Source organism: Amphiura filiformis, unplaced genomic scaffold, assembly GCF_039555335.1.
Source record: "Amphiura filiformis unplaced genomic scaffold, Afil_fr2py scaffold_41, whole genome shotgun sequence".
Taxonomy (NCBI): Eukaryota; Metazoa; Echinodermata; class Ophiuroidea; order Amphilepidida; family Amphiuridae; genus Amphiura; species Amphiura filiformis.
The window spans coordinates 146,789-170,502 of NW_027305505.1; positions in this window are offsets into that span (position 1 = coordinate 146,789).

Consider the following 23,714-nt stretch of genomic DNA (forward strand, 5'->3'; position numbering starts at 1 on the left):
TCATCATCTGTGTGAGTTTGTAGAAAAAGCCAATATTGTGTATTAATTGGGTCTCTCTACACCTAAAACACACATTTGTCTTTATGCTACTTTATATCCCTTCCGTGTATTATTATCTCTTCTTCCCTCTAAAAATCTATAAAATCTGAAGTTTTTAGCATTTTGGAGCATTATGCCTGTGAGTTAGCGCAGCGGTAGTTCCCTCGCTTTGCACCACTGAGGTCCCGGGTTCAAGCCTCGGCGCGGCCCAAGGACTCATGTGCACTTGGTTTATCCCGATTCCATGCTCGCTCTCGCAGGTTTTCTCCGGGATCTCCGGTTTTCTCCTGCTTTCAAAAAATCGGTGATTAGTTGTTTGGTTATCAAAAACTTCCTTCACCCAATGGAATTTGGGGAGCTGCACAGATAATTGGTGGGTGTTACAATCTAAGTACGGATAGGTCTGCGCCTGATGTTCGGCTGCAACTGGCCTAGATGATGCGATCTGATTGTGATGATTCACCATGGCAGCGAAATTACAGCGCTTTGAATCCTTCAATATCTAGCTGGAAAAAGGCGCTATATAAATCCGAAATGTATTTATTATTTATTTATAAAAGTGTTTATGTTAGTTGAAGACTAGTTTACAAATAAAAGGAAATTTATATTCCCATGCAGTCCCTGCAAACATTCCATATTTCACCTCAGGCTGTGGTCTTGTGCTATATGATTGGGCAGCTAATAGAAGAGTCAGACAACTTTTGACTCAGAATAGGACGGTGATCTATCTGGCACAACTTTTGAATTTTTAGATAGGAATTAAACTCGAAGAACAAATAGTCACACAAACCATTTTTCTTCCAACTTGAGTTTCTGCAAGGGGCTATCATTTATCATGTTAACTCTCAACATATTGTTTTCTCTAAATATTAATTGGGGTGTGTCGGGAGATGGTGTCAACTAATTGTTTGACAGAAAATGTGCTTTCCATTAGTTTGCATTATGGCCCTCATAATGTAGTGAATTAGCCTAAAATGGCGGATTTAAGGAGACTGAATTTGATTTTTGTGGGGGTACAATTTCTGAATTTGAGCAACATTTTTCTGATATTATCAACTTCATTGAGGTTTGAGTCGATTTTACTGAGCCTAAATACCAATAAGTGTTCGTCAGAACTGAAATGCATCTGTGATCTACCAGTTTTGAAAGTGGACTGAGCTTTAAAAAACATGGCTCTTAAAAGTGGTGCGCACTCAGAAAGTTTTAATGGTCCCTTGGCGCCAACTGTTATAAACTTAATGTACACAAATAAATAGTCTGAGTTCATTGGACAACCAGCAATCCACACAGTTGTTTTTGTATCGTAAGTTTATAACATTTGACCCCAGGGGGCCATTCAAACTTTCTGAGTACGTATAGCTTCTATGAGCCCCATTTTAAGTTCCTTCCCTGTTCAAAAACTTGGTACATTGTAAGTGTATTTCAGCTGTGATGAATGCCAATTGCCGAGGAAGTTTAAGAAATATCACCTCAAACCCCTATAAATTTGATAATAACAGAACCATGTTGCATAAAGTCTGAAATTGGGCCCCCCCACAAAGCTCAAATTCAGCCCCCTAAATCCGCCATTTTAGGCAAATTCGCTACATTATGAGCACCATAATGTAAACATATGGAAAGCACAATTTCTATCAAACAATTATTTTACACCATCCCCCGACACAACCCAATTAATAATAAGTGCGGTCTGTGCAGACTACGTCCACACCAGTCTTACAATTTTGCGAAAAATATTCCATATTAAATGTCAAGTCTGTACATGTGACAAGGTATGTTACCAAAAATTGATTTGATAGTATGAATTCCGATCAAAAATTAATCTTTTGAGTGTCCAAAAATACATACAATCAGTCAGAATCCAATACACTATGTTTAATATTTCTATTTAGCCATCAGTCTTCTTCTTGATTTTATAGTTTTGATGTATATCCTGATTCACTTGTTCAGCGAAATCCACTGAAGACTTTTATATATGTTTTCCACTTTTATATCTTTTGCATAAAATATTCGCACAGATGAAAATCTCCAAAATGGTGCTCTTGTCACCTTTCACACAATTTCTAATGAAAAACAGGCATGTCTTAAATCCCCCTGTTTCCATTTACATTGACAGATGTGTTGTTTCATTACCCAGACTTCAGCAAGTCGACAGATTAATATAATATAAATTCCTTTCTTGGAAGAGGTACGCACTTTGACGTATTCTAGACCTTCTTCGATAGTACTGAATGTACTTTGACTACAAAATACATGCCTGGGTCGCGATTTCCTTTCTTTGAAGGCATGTGGAATGTTAGTACAACAACACTGTAAACTGTGTCCAAAACCGTGTACATTCTCTTATGTACCAAACACCAACAAATTACATTATATTAATAGCCAATTACTACTTTCACAATGTAATCCGAGAATTCCCAAGATAAATTATAAATATTAACCTTTCACATTACAGCATGTGGGTATTCTCAATATAATGTCATATCCACTTTATATTCGTGGGGATCCCCATCCATAAATAGTCCTGATTTTGTTTACTGTGATTACATAGAAATTGGGGATTTCAGTTTTCTTGAAGTACCTTTAAAGAAAGATAAATATTAAATCACTCAGGGTACATCACATCCTCCCTATTAAAAGAAGAAAGTTTGAATGTAATGAACACTTTCTTAAATGTTTTCTTTTTTTACATCAACTTCACCATAGTAACAACTTTGAGTGTTTAACTCAACATAAACAGTCATAAACACTCAAAGCTGTTACTATGGTGAAGTATAGACAAACAGATATAAAAGTCTTCAGTGGATTTCGCTGAACAAGTCAATCAGGATATACATCAGAACTTTAAAATAAAAATATTTAACCAAGTGTATTGGATTCTGACTGATTGTATGTATTTTTGTAAAGATTAATTTTTGATTGGAATTCATACTATCAAATCCATTTTTGGTGACATACCTTGTCACATGTAATTTGGAATTGAATCAATCTGATACCTTGTTACAGTTGGCGGCGCCAGAAGCTGGTCGAAAATATTCGCTAAGAAATAGTTCCTTTCATCTCTGTTCATGGTGTTTCGCCCTCGTATTTTGTTCCTGTTGATCTTCCTTGATCTATGACATGGTTGTTTTGCGCAACGTGGTCTGTAATAGCAGATTTATTTATTTCTGTGGGCGCGTGTGTCCTCTGTGCCCAGGTATCTATCCCAAGTGATGCCTTCTTCGCTTCTCCTTAATGTTTTTTGAGACATGTGCCAAACAAGCATGAAGTTTCACCAATGTTGGTCTTCTTACCATTCTTGTATGTGATTTCATACACACAGTCTGAGGTTGGTGATATGTCCCGTTTGTCCTTTGGTTGTACTGAAATATTGCGGCTTTTCCTGTTTGCATCGCTTTTCTTTTTTCTGCTAACCGGTCTAGTCCTTGTGTTTCTATTTCTTACCGACTATTTTCGACCAGCTTCTGGCACCGCCACCGGCAGCAACTTCAGGAAAGAACAGGGATTTTTGATTTGTTTGTTTTATTTCTTCTTTTGCCTGGGTTACTCATTCAGTGGATGTTTTAAGGTATCCTCTGTTCTTCCATGAGGCCCAGGGGTCACATTAAAATATACATCAAAATATACATCAAAATATACATCAAAATACATCAAAATAATTTAACAAAATATTTAAATACATGGATCCATAAATATATATAGGCATATACAATTATAAACTTGAAATGGTCAAACTAACCCATATTTACAATTATAAAATATATAAATAACCAACAAAGCTCATCAAATTTAAATACAAAGCACTTTTATCGAATATAAAATTCAGAATTTGCAAGCAAAAACCCAACAAAATTTAGGAATTTTTCAACAAAGAAGGCATGTTTTTGAAACAATAAGCAGACACAATAGCATTATATAACAAGAAAATTCATCATTTAGTATTTAAATAAAAAAAATTTCACAAATTATAAAACAATTAAAGATTTAGAACATACTAAAAATTGATATACATGGTGTAACAATAAAATTTGTGCAATTTGGAAAGTAGAATTACACAAGTATGTCCCTTATTTTTTGGTTTGATATTTATACGTCTATCAAGGTAATTTCTTTAGTCACCCGATAAGCTCTGTTCCGATAAAATCGATAGTATACAAGTGAAGATATGGCCAATTATATATTAACCTAGTCTTCAAACCGCTTGGGCCACTTTTGTCTGTATGTGACAAAAGTAACTGAATAGAATTGAACCTTAAGTTGGTCGGTGCTCTTATCATAGGTAGTTTTAAACAATGGGGTTTTCGAAGTGGTGGAAATAATTACACAATTTTTATTATGAACCTAATCATGTCTGCTGTTGCTGAACATGCTTATTTTGAAATTTGCACCAAAAATGGTCAAAAAACAGCCTGATTTTCGCCCAAATTTCAAATATACATTCGCTAGTTTGTATTCATTCATTCGCTGGTTGTCATTTGCTTGGCTATGGGTTTGCTCTTCGCCATGGTTTAAAGTTTTGGCTTTTCATGTGTTTTCCATGGTTTCTCACTTTTTGCTTATAATTAGATTTTGAATTTGCCGCCTGCTCTGCGAGCTTTATGTGGCGTTCTCTGTATTTTGTATATAATTGCAGTTATCTAATAAAATATTTGATATGTATGATGATATCTCAGAGATATGAGAAATTACTTTATTCATAAGCTAATTTGAAAGAAATATCATGACTTCATTTATTAAATTTTAAAGAAATATCATATTATTATTTAGTACATGTTAATTATGTGAAGAAACCTTAGTTATAATTCTTTTGTGTCCATTCTTTGATGTTTAATGCACGATAAGCATAAAGTCTGTTTTACGCGGTGCGAACTTGATATGCGCAAACATGGCAAAAGTGGCCCCATACGTTTTCTTTACGATTTAGTTAATCGGACATAGCTTTTGAACCCAAGCTAGTAAAGAAACCAACTAAACGTCTTCTTTTAGCCAGGATATTTCTAATTGTATTGCATGTAGCATTTGTGCCATAACTTCTTCTTCTTCGTCTTCTTTTTTTTTTGAGAAGTCAGAACGCAATTGTATGAATTTTATTGTTACACCCAGTATATAGTAAGAAATTTCATCAGCATTTCAATAATTATTATTCAATATACACATTTGAAAATGTGTATATCAAGGCTCCTAGTCTGATGAAGTGCTGCGTAGCAGGATGAAACTGTAACAAGGTTTTCTATTACTCAAATTATTATTAAATAAATATGAAATGAAATGAAATGAAATGGATATGATAGTATGTATCCCCATCAAACAGTTCTTATTGACAATCCAGATGAACCTAATTACATCACAAGATTATTGTTAAATCATGCGTTACTTTTGATTAAAAGATGCAAATATTGTTAACTTAATCAAACAGTGTGTTTTGTTTAGTTTATTTAGGTAAAAATAATTAAAAGCATAATATTCGACCTTTAGAGCCAACTTGAGCTTTTAACCCGTTGAGAGTTAACATGATAAATGATAGCCCATTGCAGAAGCTCAAGTTGAAAGAAAACTGGTTTGTGTGACTGTTATTTGTTCTTCGACTTTAATTCCTATCTAAAAATCCAAAAGTTGTGCCAGATAGATCACCGTCCTATTCTGAGTCAAAAGTTGTCTGACTCTTCTATTAGCTGCCCAATCATATAGCACAAGACCACAGCCTGAGGTGAAATATGGAATGTTTGCAGGGACTGCATGGGAATATAAATTTCCTTTTATTTGTAAACTAGTCTTCAACTAACATAAATACTTTTATCACAGGCATAATGCTCCCAAATGCTAAAAACAACTTCAGATTTTATAGATTTTTAGAGGGAAGAAGAGATAATAATACACGGAAGGGATATAAAGTAGCATAAAGACAAATACGTGTTTTAGGTGTAGAGAGACCCAATTAATACTCAATATTGGCTTTTTCTACAAACTCACACAGATGATGAAATGAAATTATATCCTATGATTTTTTTAAATAACTATACATCTGTGGTTTCCATATAACAGGTAATATGACTAGTTTAAGCTTTGAATTTAATAATTTCCCAATTTGTTTGAAATTAGGAAGAGATAAATGGAAAGAGCGTCCCTTAACAGAGTCCCATAGTCAAATGTTCCAAATATAGCTCAAAAGAGTGCATAAAAGTTGTGTGTGTGATTTGAAAATCTTCAATTCATTCACGTTCATTTGATTTCTGTCAAAATGAAAGTCAAATGCAAAGTCAAATTGAAAGTCGAAAAGTGTGACAAGGCCTAAACACTGTTCTATATCGCTGTCCTGAAATATGCTTCCTCCAGTCCAGTGTCATCTTTCAGAATGTCTATGTAGGCTGGAGCCGGTCTTTCAAGTTTCCTGTGCTCGGGTATCCAATGAACCCTTTTGGATGCAAGCTCCTCACTTCTGGAACAATGGCCAGCAAACCGGATTCTTCTTTCCCTGATCTTGTGGCTTTTTTTTCAGATCTCCATATATGTTTACATTTGTCATGTGTTCGTTCCAATTTTGGTTTTGTCAAACAAAAATTAAATTAAGATTGAATGATTCATTAAAAGTTGTGTGTTACTGACCTTTCTGTTTTTTTTTTTTTTTTTTTTTTGTTTGTTTGGTTTTTTTTTCGCCAGTTTAACCCCGGAACTACTGTGCCATATTTTGTAACACAGACTACGAAGGGGGTCTAATTTCCAATTATAAACATCATATACCGTAAAATTTGTACTAATGTATAGCTATGAGTCTCCTCTAAATAGTGATACCAAAACAGGTACAATATTCCCCACATAATGTCGCTATTACGTCATACTGTGAGGGCGCCCATGCAAATTTGGAAAATTCTGACTATGTACAAAAGTATAGGCAAAATTGATTTTCGGCTAAAACTTCAAAAAAAATGCGATTTTCACCGACATTTCTCCTAATTATAAAAGGAAATGACTATTTTCACCTAACTAACAAGTAAAATGTCAGTAGCTTTTGGAATAATTTCTTAACAGCGAAATGTAAATCACTGAGGCCTCACCCCCCCCCCCCCCCACGCCCCCGCCCCTCTATGGTCATTATTGATGGCCGGTCCTACCCCTAGGTAAGGTGTGCTGGGGTAAACATTTTATCACTAAAATGAGCGCAAAGGATATATCTACAATTATCTTAGGTCGTTTGGTCGTTTTTTATGACGGATAAAAAATCTTAGGGGTGGTACAACCCCCCCCTCTTCGTAGTTCTAGGATAAACCAAGGATTTGCCAGTTTTTGCCACTTTGTCGGGAAAAAAGTTTATATATTTAAGTCCTGCATATATAGACTCATTAGACCTATTAAACGGCCAGAATAGCCAGTGGGTGTTTCTTTTCAACTTACCTTCTTATTTCGGATAAAAAAATAGACAGAAACTTTTCCTGACAGTTATTTACAAATATTATTATTTCAGCATTTTGAGTAAAAACTAACAAAACGTAAATACATTATATCTTTAATAGACGGTTAAAAGATGTGTTAATTGTATTGTCGATTCAACTATTATTAGTTTGCATATTATTTGGTGTGCTGGTGTCTTAAATATTTCGTTGCTTGATGATTCTGGTATTTTAAGCGTTTTTTTCGTCGATATTTAGTATTAGGTTTTGTCGTAGTGGTATTTATGTTGATGGTTGTGGTAGTAGGAAATGTATGTACTCACCTAAACATTGCAATGAGCAAGTTAATCAGAAGTACATTACTAACAAGCATGTAGCATGCGAGGAGAACGATGCCAATCGCCGGATATGTTGGACAGGGGAGCGCACCTGCATTGATGTCGGTAGAGTTCACAGAACAGTCCAGTTCATCAGCTGTTGGTTAACAATTTATAAAAGTAACATTCAGTTATTTAAAGGTTAATGACTGCGCATCAGTTGATTTAAGGGTACTTGCCCATCAATTTCATTCAGGGGCGTGTTTGAAAAACGGCACAGCGCATAAGTAAAATGAATAAAAAATACTAAAATTTTCACCGGGGTTCGAACCACTGCCAATTGCACTATGAATGCTAAAGATGCCTACTGTGCCACGGTGACTGTGGTTAACATTCGGCGATTTTCAAAGATATACATATCAACACGTTTCTAGTGTATTGAAAATCAGATTTTGGTAGGAATACGGTCATAGAAAGACATATGACTCTACTTGTCTGTTTGTTTTTCATTTAATACAAATTAATTTTGATGAATTTAACTGGTACGACTCTTAGGACTCGTGATAAACGACGATTAATTTAGTAATAATAAAATGAAAACGCTGGGTCATTCACGACGTCATTTGTAATTCATGTCAAAACCTGGGGAAGACCACACACATCCGTGTTGCATGTATACGTGCGCAATCGATACTCAATGATCCAGACAATAGCGTTTGAATATACCGCCCTTATGTATGCACCTGCTTGACACATCTTGTCACTTGCGGGAAGATATACTATAGGCGTACCCTAATAGCTTACAATAGATACCCCACCGTAAATAGCTTTCTACATTACCTCGCTGTGCCAGTATATACCCGTAGCGTACGCACTTTTAACCATATTTTGTTCAAAAATGATAGAAAGGGACTGTTTTCAGCTAAAATGTTGGTTATCAGCAGATGCTTAATGATACCGGGAAGTGTTGCAGAAAGGTAAGCGTACTCTTTATTTATTCAAAATATCACATATCAATGAATTAAATTGGAAATCCAAAAGGAAATGTCAGGTCAAAATTCTCACCTTAGAATTATTGTGAAATAAAATCAAACCACATTTAGGCTCCACAAACAACGTCCAATTATTCCCATTGGTGTTTTCTACACGTGCATATAATAAATTATGATTTGGGGCTAATTTGAGAAGAGTTAATGTCTCGAGTTTCAAAATACACCGAGTGATGTTTTTTGATCAAAAACATCGACAATTCAAGACTCTGTAAAAACAAATCAAGAATTATCTGGGATAATTGCAACTAAGTATAATGAACGTTATGATCTAAGCTACCAGATGCATCATTGATTTCCTGACTATGATATTTAGTTGTGGGAAAAGATTGCTTTAATGTTTTTGCGGGAAATAAAAAAAATTCAACCAAAAAGAGCATGTAACCTTAAGCGTATTGTGAAAATTCTAAATATTTAGCCGTTGCAAAGGATATTCTGATAATCTGAGGTTGCGGTTTTGCTTATTATTTTAATTTAACCTGAAAAACTAAAATTGAGTGTGATCAAATGTTAGTACTTATTATTTTAATTATGTCGATGAAGTACATACACCTGATTTCTATACCCATATAAAAATGCTGAAGAATTGGTAAAGTGGTATGGCTGTAAAGACTGAAACCAACACCAACGTGTTAGTCGGCTGTTTTTAGAACGATTATTCTCTAGCCAAATCAGACCTTTGTGATCAGAGTAGACTTTGAACTGGTGGTAAATTAAATAATACTGGTTTCTCTTCTGCCATTCTATGGCTAGGCACTCTTTTTGCAGATACATTATAATTAAAATATCTGTCAAGCACCTTTCGTGCATAGGTACACTATTTGTTTTTAATTGCCATGTGCATTATTGCTTAATATTGCCCCAAGACCAAATTTTGACGCATCTGCCTGCAAAATGAATGTTTGGAAAATTCTGGGGCACTCAGAATGCGTTAAAGCACCAAAAACAAATTTGTTCGATGTTTGGATCGCCCGCCGATACTGCTTCGATGCTTGTTAGTACATGGTGTTATGTAACCCAGTGCAAAATTTGCTACACTAGTGGAACCAATGGTTTTTAGCTTCTGAATACCCCTACGAACAAAACCTGAGTAGGTTCCATTTTTTTCGAATGTGTCTTTGGCGGCCAAAATGGCCACTATATTTAGTTTTTTTTAAGCCGTATTTGTCCCGAAAGCACACAAAATCATATTTTTCTTAATGATTATTTATACTTTTGATTGTCAAAATTCACTAAGAACATAATAAGGATCATTTTCTAGAATCCAAGATGACTGCCAAATCGAAAATGGCCGCCAATTTGTCTAAAATGGTCTGCCAGCTATAAGGACATTGATTTCTTTCCTATTTTGCTGATTATTTTCACTACTTATGTTTCTGAGAATCCTCTGAGAACTAAAAACTTAATTTGGTCCATTTTATCCAATCCAAGATGGCCTTTTAAATCCAAAATGGCCGCCTTTTATTAAAATATGGCATACCGCTTTAGGCAATTACTATCACTGAGAGGAAATACATGTATCTCATTTCTGTCAGATATGGATAAGAAAATAATTCTAAACATCTTAAAGTAGTGCAACAACATTGTTTAAGGAGAATATAGGGTGCATTTCACCTTTCAAAATGGCCACCGAAGTGTCTTGAAATTGGCTAAGATTAATTTTTTAGCATTTATGCAATGAAATGTAGACTCGGGAGCTATTGCAATGTCTGACAGGATAGGTACTGGAATGTTATCTGCATCACTCGACCATCCTACAATCAAGTGCAAATTTGCTGGGACACTTTCATAGTTCAATGACCCTCCCCGCACCCCTTATTCAATGTTGTATACCAAACGCCTCATTTTGTAAATGGCCTATATTTTTGCTCCTACTTTGGTTGGTGGGGGGGAGGGGATTCGAAATAGGTTGGAAACTATACAAATAAAATGTCACATGGTGAACTTCATATGACCGGTTTTATTGAACAGAGGGCGCGAAATATGAACAAGTGTCCCAGGGAAATTTGCACTTGATTGTAAAAAAAAAAAAAAAAAATAATCTATTACTTTCAGTAAAATTACCATAACTCGCAAACGCGTTGCTCGATTGACATGATTTTTTCACTAATTTAAAACAAATAACATTGCGCATATTTTGGTTACTTTAATTGTCATTTTTTTTCAAACTAAATATTTTTAGGTATCAAAACGCTGTAATATATGCATTATTTAAGGCATATTTGACACATGATTGCTATTATAAGCGAATTATCTCAAAATTCACTTTTAAAACAATTTAAAACTAATCAAAATTAAATCATATTGGAAATATAGAGTACAATCAGTTAAAAATACCTACTGAAATAAAAAAAAAAAAATCATAAAACAAAACAATTGTTTCCCTTTAGTTCATTGATAAATGTAAATGTAAATTGGCAACATAAAGGAAAAAGAAAGAAAGAAAGAAAGAAAGAAAGAAAAAGAAAGAAAAAGAAAGAAAGAAAGAAAGAAAGAAAGAAAGAAAGAAAGAAAGAAAGAAAGAAAGAAAGAAAGAAAGAAAGAAAGAAAAGAATAAAAAAGAAAGAAAGAAAAATAGCATTACATGGATTCGAACTCGAGATCTCGGGGCGAGAAGCAAAGCCAGTAACTATATGCCACCGGGAGACTGATGACAATTGCACTCGATTTCAGCGTATTTAATCCTATCGTTGCAATGCTACTGTATTGTGTTATCGAGCTTCGATCCAATGAAATCATTCATTAAAACTCATGTTTTGGTCGTATTCAGCATTTATCTAACGTATATTTTGAATATACACGGTCACATTATACATACCTTCCTAACTTTGATATGTTTATTGGTAATTATTCCTCCATACAAATGAGCACGGTCTACCATAACGTTAAATAAATATATATTACTTTTTAAGTTATATTATTCTGGTAGACCGTTATTGCGTCATTAATTCTTGTTATCCTTGTTATAAATAAATTCGCATGAATAACAACAGCTCAACCATAGTGTAGTGGTTTGCTTACTGCCTTCTGATCATGAGGGCTACGGTTCGAAGCTCATTGTCGCCGATATGTTTACTTTTAAATCCTGCTCTTTATCTCTTTTTAAATTTTTGAATACCAATAATAAGCACATTTAAAATGTGTAATTGTATATAATTGTATATACACTTTTTGGCATGGCATTGTTACGTTGAATTAGCGTGTCTGTGATGGGTAGTTGAAGGCCTATATTAAAGAGTTTAACGTGCATTCCGATAATAGCATTTGAAATAGGGTAATGAGTTTGAAAGATCAATGATGAGACAAACATCATGATTCTGTTCTATTTATTTCTATATTTTCTTAATTTCTTATTTGGTTTGCTTTTATTATGTTTGTAAATTCTACCAAAGGAGAATTTATATGTCCACTCTAATATAAGCAATCAATGTGTCAAATATTCCTTGAAAAATGCATGCATTGCAGGGTTTGAAAAAAAAAAAAATGTTTATTTTAATAATTTTTTTTAAAATTGGCTAATCATGTAATGCATAATGAAATTATCTTGACATCACTGAAAAATTATGAAAATCGAGCAACGCGTTCGAGAGTTATGGCGATTTTATTGATATTAATAGATTATTTTTCGCATCCCCTATACATGTATTGAAGAAGACAAAAAATAATCTAGTACTTTCAGTAAAATTACCATAACTCGCAAACGCGTTGCTCGATTGACATGATTTTTCACTAATTAAAACAAATAACATTGCGCATATTTTGGTTACTTTAATTGTCATTTTTTTTTTTTTAAATATTTTTAGGTATCAAAACGCTGTAATATATGCATTATTTAAGGCATATTTGACACATGATTGCTATTATAAGCGAATTATCTCAAAATTCACTTTTAAAACAATTTAAAACTAATCAAAATTAAATCATATTGGAAATATAGAGTACAATCAGTTAAAAATACCTACTGAAATAAAAAAAAAAATCATAAAACAAAACAATTGTTTCCCTTTAGTTCATTGATAAATGTAAATGTAAATTGGCAACATAAAGGAAAAAAGAAAGAAAGAAAGAAAGAAAGAAAGAAAAAGAAAGAAAAAAGAAAGAAAGAAAGAAAGAAAGAAAGAAAGAAAGAAAGAAAGAAAGAAAGAAAGAAAGAAAGAAAGAAAGAAAGAAAGAAAGACAAAAAGAATAAAAAAGAAAGAAAGAAAAACAGCATTACATGGATTCGAACTCGAGATCTCGGGGCGAGAAGCAAAGCCAGTAACTATATGCCACCGGGAGACTGATGACAATTGCACTCGATTTCAGCGTATTTAATCCTATCGTTGCAATGCTACTGTATTGTGTTATCGAGCTTCGATCCAATGAAATCATTCATTAAAACTCATGTTTTGGTCGTATTCAGCATTTATCTAACGTATATTTTGAATATACACGGTCACATTATACATACCTTCCTAACTTTGATATGTTTATTGGTAATTATTCCTCCATACAAATGAGCACGGTCTACCATAACGTTAAATAAATATATATTACTTTTTAAGTTATATTATTCTGGTAGACCGTTATTGCGTCATTAATTCTTGTTATCCTTGTTATAAATAAATTCGCATGAATAACAACAGCTCAACCATAGTGTAGTGGTTTGCTTACTGCCTTCTGATCATGAGGGCTACGGTTCGAAGCTCATTGTCGCCGATATGTTTACTTTTAAATCCTGCTCTTTATCTCTTTTTAAATTTTTGAATACCAATAATAAGCACATTTAAAATGTGTAATTGTATATAATTGTATATACACTTTTGGCATGGCATTGTTACGTTGAATTAGCGTGTCTGTGATGGGTAGTTGAAGGCCTATATTAAAGAGTTTAACGTGCATTCCGATAATAGCATTTGAAATAGGGTAATGAGTTTGAAAGATCAATGATGAGACAAACATCATGATTCTGTTCTATTTATTTCTATATTTTCTTAATTTCTTATTTGGTTTGCTTTTATTATGTTTGTAAATTCTACCAAAGGAGAATTTATATGTCCACTCTAATATAAGCAATCAATGTGTCAAATATTCCTTGAAAAATGCATGCATTGCAGGGTTAGATATTCAAAAAATGTTTATTTTAATAAATTTTTTAAAAATTGGCTAATCATGTAATGCATAATGAAATTATCTTGACATCACTGAAAAAATTATGAAAATCGGTCATAGCGTTCCAGAGTTATGGCGATTTTATTGATATTAACACATTATTTTTTCGCATCCCCTACACACTCAGGTGCAAATTTGCTGGGACACTTTCACAGTTCAATGACCCTCCCCACACCCCTTATTCAATGTTGTATACCAAACGCCTCATTTTGTAAATGGCCTATATTTTTGCTCCAACATTGGTTGGTGGGGAGGAGGGATTCGAAATAGGTTGGAAACTATACAAATAAAATGTCACATGGTGAACTTCATATGACCGGTTTTATTGAACAGAGGGCGCGAAATATGAACAAGTGTCCCAGGGAAATTTGCACTTGATTGTATTGAAAAAGAAAAAAAATAATCTAGTACTTTCAGTAAAATTACCATAACTCGCAAACGCGTTGCTCGATTGACATGATTTTTTCACTAATTTAAAACAAATAACATTGCGCATATTTTGGTTACTTTAATTGTCATTTTTGTCAAACTAAATATTTTAGGTATCAAAACGCTGTAATATATGCATTATTTAAGGCATATTTGACACATGATTGCTATTATAAGCGAATTATCTCAAAATTCACTTTTAAAACAATTTAAAACTAATCAAAGTTAAATCATATTGGAAATATAGAGTACAATCAGTTAAAAATACCTACTGAAATAAAAAAAAAATCATAAAACAAAACAATTGTTTCCCTTTAGTTCATTGATAAATGTAAATGTAAATTGGCAACATAAAGGAAAAAGAAAGAAAGAAAGAAAGAAAGAAAGAAAAGAAAGAAAAAGAAAGAAAGAAAGAAAGAAAGAAAGAAAGAAAGAAAGAAAGAAAGAAAGAAAGAAAGAAAGACAAAAAGAATAAAAAAGAAAGAAAGAAAAATAGCATTACATGGATTCGAACTCGAGATCTCGGGGCGAGAAGCAAAACCAGTAACTATATGCCACCGGGAGACTGATGACAATTGCACTCGATTTCAGCGTATTTAATCCTATCGTTGCAATGCTACTGTATTGTGTTATCGAGCTTCGATCCAATGAAATCATTCATTAAAACTCATGTTTTGGTCGTATTCAGCATTTATCTAACGTATATTTTGAATATACACGGTCACATTATACATACCTTCCTAACTTTGATATGTTTATTGGTAATTATTCCTCCATACAAATGAGCACGGTCTACCATAACGTTAAATAAATATATATTACTTTTTAAGTTATATTATTCTGGTAGACCGTTATTGCGTCATTAATTCTTGTTATCCTTGTTATAAATAAATTCGCATGAATAACAACAGCTCAACCATAGTGTAGTGGTTTGCTTACTGCCTTCTGATCATGAGGGCTACGGTTCGAAGCTCATTGTCGCCGATATGTTTACTTTTAAATCCTGCTCTTTATCTCTTTTTTAATTTTTGAATACCAATAATAAGCACATTTAAAATGTGTAATTGTATATAATTGTATATACACTTTTTGGCATGGCATTGTTACGTTGAATTAGCGTGTCTGTGATGGGTAGTTGAAGGCCTATATTAAAGAGTTTAACGTGCATTCCGATAATAGCATTTGAAATAGGGTAATGAGTTTGAAAGATCAATGATGAGACAAACATCATGATTCTGTTCTATTTATTTCTATATTTTCTTAATTTCTTATTTGGTTTGCTTTTATTATGTTTGTAAATTCTACCAAAGGAGAATTTATATGTCCACTCTAATATAAGCAATCAATGTGTCAAATATTCCTTGAAAAATGCATGCATTGCAGGGTTAGATATTCAAAAAAATGTTTATTTTAATAATTTTTTAAAATTGGCTAATCATGTAATGCATAATGAAATTATCTTGACATCACTGAAAAAATTATGAAAATCGAGCAACGCGTTCGAGAGTTATGGCGATTTTATTGATATTAATAGATTATTTTTTCGCATCCCCTATACAATCAAGTGCAAATTTGCTGGGACACTTTCATAGTTCAATGACCCTCCCCACCCCTTATTCAATGTTGTATTTTTAACGCCTCATTTTGTAAATGGCCTATATTTTGCTCCAACATTGGTTGGTGGGGAGGAGAGGGATTCGAAATAGGTTGGAAACTATACAAATAAAATGTCACATGGTGAACTTCATATGACCGGTTTTATTGAACAGAGGGCGCGAAATATGAACAAGTGTCCCAGGGAAATTTGCACTTGATTGTATTGAAGAAGACAAAAAATAATCTAGTACTTTCAGTAAAATTACCATAACTCGCAAACGCGTTGCTCGATTGACATGATTTTTTCACTAATTTAAAACAAATAACATTGCGCATATTTTGGTTACTTTAATTGTCATTTTTGTCAAACTAAATATTTTTAGGTATCAAAACGCTGTAATATATGCATTATTTAAGGCATATTTGACACATGATTGCTATTATAAGCGAATTATCTCAAAATTCACTTTTAAAACAATTTAAAACTAATCAAAATTAAATCATATTGGAAATATAGAGTACAATCAGTTAAAAATACCTACTGAAATAAAAAAAAAAATCATAAAACAAAACAATTGTTTCCCTTTAGTTCATTGATAAATGTAAATGTAAATTGGCAACATAAAGGAAAAAAAAGAAAGAAAGAAAGAAAGAAAGAAAGAAAAAAGAAAAAAAAAGAAAGAAAGAAAGAAAGAAAGAAAGAAAGAAAGAAAGAAAGAAAGAAAGAAAGAAAGAAAGAAAGAAAGAAAGAAAGAAAGAAAGACAAAAAGAATAAAAAAAAAGAAAGAAAAATAGCATTACATGGATTCGAACTCGAGATCTCGGGGCGAGAAGCAAAACCAGTAACTATATGCCACCGGAGACTGATGACAATTGCACTCGATTTCAGCGTATTTAATCCTATCGTTGCAATGCTACTGTATTGTGTTATCGAGCTTCGATCCAATGAAATCATTCATTAAAACTCATGTTTTGGTCGTATTCAGCATTTATCTAACGTATATTTTGAATATACACGGTCACATTATACATACCTTCCTAACTTTGATATGTTTATTGGTAATTATTCCTCCATACAAATGAGCACGGTCTACCATAACGTTAAATAAATATATATTACTTTTTAAGTTATATTATTCTGGTAGACCGTTATTGCGTCATTAATTCTTGTTATCCTTGTTATAAATAAATTCGCATGAATAACAACAGCTCAACCATAGTGTAGTGGTTTGCTTACTGCCTTCTGATCATGAGGGCTACGGTTCGAAGCTCATTGTCGCCGATATGTTTACTTTTAAATCCTGCTCTTTATCTCTTTTTTAATTTTTGAATACCAATAATAAGCACATTTAAAATGTGTAATTGTATATAATTGTATATACACTTTTTGGCATGGCATTGTTACGTTGAATTAGCGTGTCTGTGATGGGTAGTTGAAGGCGTATATTAAAGAGTTTAACGTGCATTCCGATAATAGCATTTGAAATAGGGTAATGAGTTTGAAAGATCAATGATGAGACAAACATCATGATTCTGTTCTATTTATTTCTATATTTTCTTAATTTCTTATTTGGTTTGCTTTTATTATGTTTGTAAATTCTACCAAAGGAGAATTTATATGTCCACTCTAATATAAGCAATCAATGTGTCAAATATTCCTTGAAAAATGCATGCATTGCAGGGTTAGATATTCAAAAAAATGTTTATTTTAATAATTTTTTTAAAAATTGGCTAATCATGTAATGCATAATGAAATTATCTTGACATCACTGAAAAATTATGAAAATCGAGCAACGCGTTCGAGAGTTATGGCGATTTTATTGATATTAATAGATTATTTTTCGCATCCCCTATACAATCAAGTGCAAATTTGCTGGGACACTTTCATAGTTCAATGACCTCCCTGCACCCTTATTCAATGTTGTATACCAAACGCCTCATTTTGTAAATGGCCTATATTTTTGCTCCAACATTGGTTGGTGGGGAGGAGGATTCGAAATAGGTTGGAAACTATACAAATAAAATGTCACATGGTGAACTTCATATGACCGGTTTTATTGAACAGAGGGCGCGAAATATGAACAAGTGTCCCAGGGAAATTTGCACTTGATTGTATTGAAGAAGACAAAAATAATCTAGTACTTTCAGTAAAATTACCATAACTCGCAAACGCGTTGCTCGATTGACATGATTTTTCACTAATTTAAAACAAATAACATTGCGCATATTTTGGTTACTTTAATTGTCATTTTTGTCAAACTAAATATTTTAGGTATCAAAACGCTGTAATATATGCATTATTTAAGGCATATTTGACACATGATTGCTATTATAAGCGAATTATCTCAAAATTCACTTTTAAAACAATTTAAAACTAATCAAAATTAAATCATATTGGAAATATAGAGTACAATCAGTTAAAAATACCTACTAAAAAAAAAAAAAAATCATAAAACAAAACAATTGTTTCCCTTTAGTTCATTGATAAATGTAAATGTAAATTGGCAACATAAAGGACAAAGAAAAAAAAGAAAGAAAGAAAGAAAGAAAAAGAAAGAAAAAGAAAGAAAGAAAGAAAGAAAGAAAGAAAGAAAGAAAGAAAGAAAGAAAGAAAGAAAGAAAGAAAGAAAGAAAGAAAGAAAGAAAGAAAGAAAGAAAGAAAGAAAAGACAAAAGAATAAAAAAGAAAGAAAGAAAAATAGCATTACATGGATTCGAACTCGAGATCTCGGGGCGAGAAGCAAAGCCAGTAACTATATGCCACCGGGAGACTGATGACAATTGCACTCGATTTCAGCGTATTTAATCCTATCGTTGCAATGCTACTGTATTGTGTTATCGAGCTTCGATCCAATGAAATCATTCATTAAAACTCATGTTTTGGTCGTATTCAGCATTTATCTAACGTATATTTTGAATATACACGGTCACATTATACATACCTTCCTAACTTTGATATGTTTATTGGTAATTATTCCTCCATACAAATGAGCACGGTCTACCATAACGTTAAATAAATATATATTACTTTTTAAGTTATATTATTCTGGTAGACCGTTATTGCGTCATTAATTCTTGTTATCCTTGTTATAAATAAATTCGCATGAATAACAACAGCTCAACCATAGTGTAGTGGTTTGCTTACTGCCTTCTGATCATGAGGGCTACGGTTCGAAGCTCATTGTCGCCGATATGTTTACTTTTAAATCCTGCTCTTTATCTCTTTTTTAATTTTTGAATACCAATAATAAGCACATTTAAAATGTGTAATTGTATATAATTGTATATACACTTTTTGGCATGGCATTGTTACGTTGAATTAGCGTGTCTGTGATGGGTAGTTGAAGGCGTATATTAAAGAGTTTAACGTGCATTCCGATAATAGCATTTGAAATAGGGTAATGAGTTTGAAAGATCAATGATGAGACAAACATCATGATTCTGTTCTATTTATTTCTATATTTTCTTAATTTCTTATTTGGTTTGCTTTTATTATGTTTGTAAATTCTACCAAAGGAGAATTTATATGTCCACTCTAATATAAGCAATCAATGTGTCAAATATTCCTTGAAAAATGCATGCATTGCAGGGTTAGATATTCAAAAAATGTTTATTTTAATAATTTTTTTAAAATTGGCTAATCATGTAATGCATAATGAAATTATCTTGACATCACTGAAAAATTATGAAAATCGAGCAACGCGTTCGAGAGTTATGGCGATTTTATTGATATTAATAGATTATTTTTCGCATCCCTATACAATCAAGTGCAAATTTGCTGGGACACTTTCATAGTTCAATGACCTCCCTGCACCCCTTATTCAATGTTGTATACCAAACGCCTCATTTTGTAAATGGCCTATATTTTTGCTCCAACATTGGTTGGTGGGGGAGGGAGGGGATTCGAAATAGGTTGGAAACTATACAAATAAAATGTCACATGGTGAACTTCATATGACCGGTTTTATTGAACAGAGGGCGCGAAATATGAACAAGTGTCCCAGGGAAATTTGCACTTGATTGTATTGAAGAAGACAAAAAATAATCTAGTACTTTCAGTAAAATTACCATAACTCGCAAACGCGTTGCTCGATTGACATGATTTTTTCACTAATTTAAAACAAATAACATTGCGCATATTTTGGTTACTTTAATTGTCATTTTTGTCAAACTAAATATTTTTAGGTATCAAAACGCTGTAATATATGCATTATTTAAGGCATATTTGACACATGATTGCTATTATAAGCGAATTATCTCAAAATTCACTTTTAAAACAATTTAAAACTAATCAAAATTAAATCATATTGGAAATATAGAGTACAATCAGTTAAAAATACCTACTGAAATAAAAAAAAAATCATAAAACAAAACAATTGTTTCCCTTTAGTTCATTGATAAATGTAAATGTAAATTGGCAACATAAAGGAAAAAAAAGAAAGAAAGAAAGAAAGAAAGAAAGAAAGAAAGAAAAAGAAAAAGAAAGAAAAAAGAAAGAAAGAAAGAAAGAAAGAAAGAAAGAAAGAAAGAAAGAAAGAAAGAAAGAAAGAAAGAAAAAGAAAGAAAGACAAAAAGAATAAAAAAGAAAGAAAGAAAAATAGCATTACATGGATTCGAACTCGAGATCTCGGGGCGAGAAGCAAAGCCAGTAACTATATGCCACCGGGAGACTGATGACAATTGCACTCGATTTCAGCGTATTTAATCCTATCGTTGCAATGCTACTGTATTGTGTTATCGAGCTTCGATCCAATGAAATCATTCATTAAAACTCATGTTTTGGTCGTATTCAGCATTTATCTAACGTATATTTTGAATATACACGGTCACATTATACATACCTTCCTAACTTTGATATGTTTATTGGTAATTATTCCTCCATACAAATGAGCACGGTCTACCATAACGTTAAATAAATATATATTACTTTTTTATTTTATATTATTCTGGTAGACCGTTATTGCGTCATTAATTCTTGTTATCCTTGTTATAAATAAATTCGCATGAATAACAACAGCTCAACCATAGTGTAGTGGTTTGCTTACTGCCTTCTGATCATGAGGGCTACGGTTCGAAGCTCATTGTCGCCGATATGTTTACTTTTAAATCCTGCTCTTTATCTCTTTTTTAATTTTTGAATACCAATAATAAGCACATTTAAAATGTGTAATTGTATATAATTGTATATACACTTTTTGGCATGGCATTGTTACGTTGAATTAGCGTGTCTGTGATGGGTAGTTGAAGGCCTATATTAAAGAGTTTAACGTGCATTCCGATAATAGCATTTGAAATAGGGTAATGAGTTTGAAAGATCAATGATGAGACAAACATCATGATTCTGTTCTATTTATTTCTATATTTTCTTAATTTCTTATTTGGTTTGCTTTTATTATGTTTGTAAATTCTACCAAAGGAGAATTTATATGTCCACTCTAATATAAGCAATCAATGTGTCAAATATTCCTTGAAAAATGCATGCATTGCAGGGTTAGATATTCAAAAAAATGTTTATTTTAATAATTTTTTTAAAAATTGGCTAATCATGTAATGCATAATGAAATTATCTTGACATCACTGAAAAAATTATGAAAATCGAGCAACGCGTTCGAGAGTTATGGCGATTTTATTGATATTAATAGATTATTTTTCGCATCCCCTATACATGTATTGAAGAAGACAAAAAATAATCTAGTACTTTCAGTAAAATTACCATAACTCGCAAACGCGTTGCTCGATTGACATGATTTTTTCACTAATTTAAAACAAATAACATTGCGCATATTTTGGTTACTTTAATTGTCATTTTTGTCAAACTAAATATTTTAGGTATCAAAACGCTGTAATATATGCATTATTTAAGGCATATTTGACACATGATTGCTATTATAAGCGAATTATCTCAAAATTCACTTTTAGAACAATTTAAAACTAATCAAAATTAAATCATATTGGAAATATAGAGTACAATCAGTTAAAAATACCTACTGAAATAAAAAAAAATCATAAAACAAAACAATTGTTTCCCTTTAGTTCATTGATAAATGTAAATGTAAATTGGCAACATAAAGGAAAAAAGAAAGAAAGAAAGAAAGAAAGAAAGAAAAGAAAGAAAAAGAAAGAAAGAAAGAAAGAAAGAAAGAAAGAAAGAAAGAAAGAAAGAAAGAAAGAAAGAAAGAAAGAAAGAAAGAAAGAAAGAAAGAAAGAAAGAAAGACAAAAAGAATAAAAAAGAAAGAAAGAAAAATAGCATTACATGGATTCGAACTCGAGATCTCGGGGCGAGAAGCAAAGCCAGTAACTATATGCCACCGGGAGACTGATGACAATTGCACTCGATTTCAGCGTATTTAATCCTATCGTTGCAATGCTACTGTATTGTGTTATCGAGCTTCGATCCAATGAAATCATTCATTAAAACTCATGTTTTGGTCGTATTCAGCATTTATCTAACGTATATTTTGAATATACACGGTCACATTATACATACCTTCCTAACTTTGATATGTTTATTGGTAATTATTCCTCCATACAAATGAGCACGGTCTACCATAACGTTAAATAAATATATATTACTTTTTAAGTTATATTATTCTGGTAGACCGTTATTGCGTCATTAATTCTTGTTATCCTTGTTATAAATAAATTCGCATGAATAACAACAGCTCAACCATAGTGTAGTGGTTTGCTTACTGCCTTCTGATCATGAGGGCTACGGTTCGAAGCTCATTGTCGCCGATATGTTTACTTTTAAATCCTGCTCTTTATCTCTTTTTTAATTTTTGAATACCAATAATAAGCACATTTAAAATGTGTAATTGTATATAATTGTATATACACTTTTTGGCATGGCATTGTTACGTTGAATTAGCGTGTCTGTGATGGGTAGTTGAAGGCCTATATTAAAGAGTTTAACGTGCATTCCGATAATAGCATTTGAAATAGGGTAATGAGTTTGAAAGATCAATGATGAGACAAACATCATGATTCTGTTCTATTTATTTCTATATTTTCTTAATTTCTTATTTGGTTTGCTTTTATTATGTTTGTAAATTCTACCAAAGGAGAATTTATATGTCCACTCTAATATAAGCAATCAATGTGTCAAATATTCCTTGAAAAATGCATGCATTGCAGGGTTAGATATTCAAAAAATGTTTATTTTAATAATTTTTTAAAATTGGCTAATCATGTAATGCATAATGAAATTATCTTGACATCACTGAAAAATTATGAAAATCGAGCAACGCGTTCGAGAGTTATGGCGATTTTATTGATATTAATAGATTATTTTTCGCATCCCTATACAATCAAGTGCAAATTTGCTGGGACACTTTCATAGTTCAATGACCTCCCTGCACCCCTTATTCAATGTTGTATACCAAACGCCTCATTTTGTAAATGGCCTATATTTTTGCTCCAACATTGGTTGGTGGGGAGGAGGGATTCGAAATAGGTTGGAAACTATACAAATAAAATGTCACACGGTGAACTTCATATGACCGGTTTTATTGAACAGAGGGCGCGAAATATGAACAAGTGTCCCAGGGAAATTTGCACTTGATTGTATTGAAGAAGACAAAAAATAATCTAGTACTTTCAGTAAAATTACCATAACTCGCAAACGCGTTGCTCGATTGACATGATTTTTTCACTAATTTAAAACAAATAACATTGCGCATATTTTGGTTACTTTAATTGTCATTTTTGTCAAACTAAATATTTTTAGGTATCAAAACGCTGTAATATATGCA